This window comes from Silene latifolia, chromosome Y (assembly GCF_048544455.1).
Source record: "Silene latifolia isolate original U9 population chromosome Y, ASM4854445v1, whole genome shotgun sequence".
Taxonomy (NCBI): domain Eukaryota; kingdom Viridiplantae; phylum Streptophyta; class Magnoliopsida; order Caryophyllales; family Caryophyllaceae; genus Silene; species Silene latifolia.
The window spans coordinates 15,763,071-15,769,081 of record NC_133538.1 but is presented as its reverse complement, the minus strand read 5'-3'; positions in this window follow the sequence as shown (position 1 = coordinate 15,769,081).

The window sequence follows — 6,011 nt, the reverse complement described above, 5'->3', positions numbered from 1 at the left end:
ATACCGTCTCAAAATCCGACGAGGTGCCAAAGCCTAAGGATGGCCCAAGCACCCCAAATGTGACCACATAAGGCACAGAAACACATTCTAAGGTGGGAAATGAGGAGCAAGGCTAGTCCTACAAGAATTACATGATACGACTCAAGATTCAACCAAAAGATACACATGACCAACATATAAATAAATAAATATATATATATATATATATATATATATATATATATATATATTATATAGGATCATATGAGTTGGGTCATTCTTGCTGGGTTACCCCTCTAAAACTGAACCATTGATCTCATCTAAGATGGAGGGTAGAGATTACATCTTGCTCAACATATAAATAGTCACTTTTTTCTCAATCTCCTCATTATTAGAAAAATCACTCTCTCTCCTCCTTTTCCACCAAAAAAGCCACAGAAAAAAAGAAATAGTCCAGAATATCAAAATTAGATCAAATTCGTTTAAATTGCAGATTACAAACTCAATATTCATCCTCAATCTTCATCATCGTCGTTCAAATTTCTCATCAATTAAGGAGATTTCGTCAGTTTTGCGGTATGTTACTCTACAACGATTTTTTTTTTTCGATTTATGAACTAATTTTCGTTTTCGGTTGTTTATTATGTTATGTTTATGTCATCATCGTCAAATATCTTTTTCCATCAATGTTTTCAATAATTTATAGGGTTTTGTGTTTAATAGTCTATTTCTACATGATTTTATGCATTTTTAAGTTGTTTATAAGGTGTTTTGTGTACTTGTGTTGTTTCAATTGTGTGTTTTTATACGGATTAAACAATCTTAAACATTTATTGTCCAAGCAATGCATATTATGTGTTAAATTAACCCAGTTATTATATTATGTTAATCTGTTAATAACAGTTATTTTATTGCTTTGAACGAGTTATTGTGTTATTCGAACTCAGTTATTATATTTTGTAGTTATTTTTCGTTTGCAGTGTTAATCTATTAAAAACAGTTATTGTATTATTTTACCCGAGTTATTGTGTTATTCAAATTCAGTTATTGTATTTTGTAGCTACTTCTTGTTTTCTATGTTAGAATATATTTTGTTAATAATAGTTAATGTATTGTTTTAACCGAGTTATTGTATAATTCAAACGTAGTTATTTTATTGTTTTAACGTAGTTATTTCAAATTAGAGTTGTTGTAAGCTGGTTATATTAATATTACACCTCAATTAATGTATTGTTCTACACTATATGTGAGCACTTGAACTCGACAGGCCGTGAATTACATGATGGAAATGATTGTGCATGTGATAGCGAGACTACATGATCTGAATATTAAATCAAGCGCATCTTCATCAGGCATTCCAGAGATTTGCAGGTCTGCATCAAGAACATCTTTTTCTGGAACTGGTAAGTTCTCATTTTCTGAATTACTGCATTTGTTTCCATGAATGCACTTGTTTGTTGCTCTCGATCGACTGCGTCTTGTTCACTTTCATGGACTATGACTGTTCAATATTGAGATTGTTGGTTTACCAATAGAACTATGGGATTTCAGTTTGGTTGTGTTGGTATATTTATTTTCTCTTACACTGCTATATAAGTATGATGACTTATTCAAGTCAGCTCAGGCTAAGACTGAGTTTAGAGTTGTTTATGTGGTCTTAAGCTGCCCATTCACTGAGTTATTGTATTATTCAAACCTAGTTATTTTATTGTTTTAACTTAGTTATTTCAAATTAGAGTTGCTGTAAGATAATCGTGTTTTCTTATATAATCTGTTTAAATTGGTTATAATAATATTACATCTCAATTAATATATTGTTAAACTTAGTTATAGTCGGTTATAATAATATGCTTTATTTCTCTAAAATATGCAGTTATTTTATAGTTGTTTTACGATTATTTCAATACTTATAGGTGGTTATTGTATATCAGTTGCAAAGTTATTTATAACTTACCTACTTTTTGTTTTTATTTCTTTCAGTGAGCTTTCGTTATCTGCTGGTTCAACCCTCATCAATAAGCAAGGCAAGGTTATCGTTGGGAAGAAATACTAGTGGAAGAAACGAGAAAACAACAGCAAGACACGGTTCTCGTTGGAAGAAATACTTTAGTCGTTGTATTGGAGATAAATATATGTAATATTTATGATGTTACTATTGTTAGATGTATTATTTGAAATGCTTAAATGTAATTATGATGATGCTTAGATATAATTTGATGGAGATGTTTAAGTGTAATGTGTTGGAAACAAAATAGTTATATGATTAAAGTAAGTGGTTTTTTTTCATCTTGTTATGTTATTATTTCATTTTTCATATTTTGCTATTGCATTAACATATCTCAATTATTGATTGATTGAAAATGACTAGTTATTCAATTAAACAAGATGACAACAAACACAAGATATAGAAAGTTGAATATATTTGAGTTTCATCTCAATACAATAATACGATTTACTCATTACAATAAATGAGTTTCTACATTATAATAACTACAAATATCAGAGTTTTACATTACAATAACTGAGTTTTTACATTACAATAACTACAAATACCAGAGTTTCTACATTACAATAACCGTGTTTCTACATTACAATAATTAAGTTATTCAATTAAACAAGATGAAAACTAACAAAAAATGGCCAAGTATATATCATGTGACTCATATTTGAGCACATGTAGTCCCCGAATTAACCTCGTTCCTATGCTTTATAGCACATAATTGGGTCATTTACTATCTTTAGTTTCCCATTTTGCATATTCTTTGAGGTTTTGTCTCCTTGGTAGGAAAGGAGTGCTAACCTTGCATTTATGAGGCGAAATGGAGCTAAATGGATCGTATCTAATGACCAAGAATCAAGAGAAGACCAACACTAGAGGCCTAAGTAGATAATAAAGTGAAATGGGCAATGATGAAAGGATCCTTGCATTCCCAACATGATCCTTGCGGATTGTTAAGGAGCAAAAGAAGAAAAGTAGTCTATCCAAGAATCCGAGCGGATTGAGCACGATCCAGGCGTCTCTGAACACCACGATCCGGGCATCTTGTGCCCAAGACGAGTGGCTTGCAGCAGCTGGATCCGAGCGTCTTCCCCAGGATCCGAGTGGATCACAAGTCAGAACATCCCGTACCTCAGCACGGGACGAGCAGATCAACACGGGACTAGCTAGAGGATCCGCTCATTTCCTTCGGGAGTAGCATTTCCTCAACTTTTCTTAGGGTCTTAATAGTCATTTAAGCCCTTAGTAACCATAATCCTTGTACCTAATCTTTAGTATAAATACCTCTTTGTACTACCTAGATTAGCATAATGCCTTAATCCATCCTCAATCAAGTTGTAATCATCTCTTAATACTCTCAAATTAGTCTTAATTTAGTTGTAATATAATTCTCAATATTAATCGCATCTTAATCCCTCCTTAATTTCTCTATTGTTCTTCCTTTATTTTGGGTAATTAGAAGATTATTTGGGTTTATTTGGAGGATTGACAACCTTCCATCAATCATCAAGTACTTCTATTATTCTTTGCTTTATTATTTGTAATCATCTTCATAGGTATAATTCTCTCTTAACCTTGTTTAATTATTGTTAATCACTTTCATTTATTCATCATGTTTTGCCTTGTTAGTATGATTGACAACCTTATTAACATGTTAAACTTGATCATGAGTGAGTAGTTTCCTTAGCTAGGATTAATGGGGAATTAGGGAAACCAACATAGGGATTGATCTATGCTTAATCTAATATGTTTTCATAATTAATTTGCTTGCTTGTTGTGATTTCAACTTATGCACATGTTATGTTTGATGAAATGTGAGCCTATGAATCCTTGCATTTTTTACCCATCACCTATCTTTTCAATGAGGCTTGTAAGCTTATAAACCAACTCGAGCCTCATTAGACCATGCATATAGTTGAATAGGAAGGATTAAGTCAACTTGTAGGTGTTGTACAATCTAATCGATTCGGCTCCGGGACCCAAACCTTCTTAGGGATTGTAAGCTTATACACCAATTCGATCCCATAACAATAATAAGTGCTTGCTATATAATTGAGAGCATGTTTGTATGATCAACTCTCATGACTCCCCTATGAACCTATGACACCCTAGTGCCTTTAATAAATTGTTTACAACCCCTCTATTTGCTTTACTTTGTTTTTATTCATCTTGTTGATTAGTTTAGTTTATCTCCTACATCAACCCAAATTGTGACACCCTAAGACACAACCATTTGCAATTGAGAATCCTACATCAATACCCGTCCCTTGGGATCCGACTTTTACTTGCCTCTTTGCTAAAGAGTAGTTTGTGAAGTTATAAATATTGTTTTGGTTGGTAGCATTTGACGACGAGTTTAAACCAGACCAAAAATGGCGCCGTTGCCGGGGACGGTGTTCAATTGATTTGATTTTCATTAATTGTTTTTAGTCGTGTCTTTTTTTTACCTTGGAGGAGAGCACTTACTCAAGGCACTTCTCACCTTTTTCGTAGTGTACTTTGCAATATGGATATTATAGATTGTTGTGTAGAGGACCATATGGGTACTACTCTCATTAAAGACCCTTTTGCAAGCATTAGAAGCCTTAGAAGCAAGTGAGGCCAAAGATAAGCATTGGGAATCAGAAGTAGATCTACTTGAAGCCGCTCTAGCTTGCAAGGAACTCACATATGAGTAATCCATATTGATAAATGATATTCTCGAGGAAGCATCACAATCCACTAAAGTTGAACAAGCAACCAAAGATCACACCATGCAAGAAGAAGAGATGGATGATTATGTCATGGAATTTGAGTATGATGGGTATGAGGAGCTTGAGGAACAAGTCGAATATGCCATGAGGATGGAATGTACAATGGAAATGGAGCATGTCCTTAGTGAACCTTCAATGGTAGAAAGTGAGGTACAAACTCCAACTCTAAAACCCCTTTCCCCAAATTTGAAATATGCTTACCTTGATGAATCTAAAACTAAACCCGTGATTATTAATGACAAACCTGATGATAATCCATTGGAAAGATTGCTTAATGTGTTAAAAGAACATGAAAAGGCTATAAGATATAGTTTAGATGTTCTTAAAGGAATAAGCCCCAATTTTTGCATGCATAGAATTCATCTAGAAGAGAACCATAGCCCTACCATCCAATCCCAAAGGAGACTAAACTCCCATATGCAAGAAGTTTTAAAAGCGGAGGTTATGAAATTACTTGATTCGGGAATCATTTACCTTATATCGGATTAGTTGTGGTTTAGCCTCGTTCAAGTGGTACCTAAGAAAGGAGGTACCACGGTGGTAACAAATGATAAAAACGAGCTAATACCCATAAGGAAGATCACCGGTTGGCGTATGTGTATTGACTATCGTAAATTGAATTCCGAAACAAGAAAGGATCATTTCCCCTACCATTCATTGACCAAATGCTTCAGAGGTTAGCCTCTAACAAATTCTTTTGCTACCTTGACGGGTATTTAAGATTCTTCTAAATCCCGATACACTCGGATGACCAACATAAGACCACTTTCACATGTCCTTACGACAATTTTGCATATAGGAGAATGCCTTTTGGCTTATGTAATGCCCCCGCTACTTTCCAAAGATGCATGATGAGTGTCTTCTACGATTACCTAGAAACCATAATGGAAGTTTTTATGGATGATTTTAGTGTCTATGGAAAAGACTTTGACTCTTGCTTGCATAACCTTTCTCTTGTATTGCAAAAATGTGAAGATGTTAGCCTTGTTTTGAGTTGGGAAAAGTGTCACTTTATGGTCAATGAAGGTATTATTTTGGGTCATTTAATCTCGGAAAAGGGCATCGAAGTTGATAAGGCTAAAGTTGAGGTGATAGAGAGACTCCCACCTCCCGTGAATGTTAGAGGAGTGAGAATCTTTCTCAGTCACGCGGGTTTTTATCGCCGTTTTATAAAAGATTTCTCCAAAATTGCGAAACCCCTCACTTAACTTTTGCTTAAAGATGCCCAATTCTAATTCACTAATGAGTGTGTTGAAGCCTTTAATAGAATCAAGGAAGCA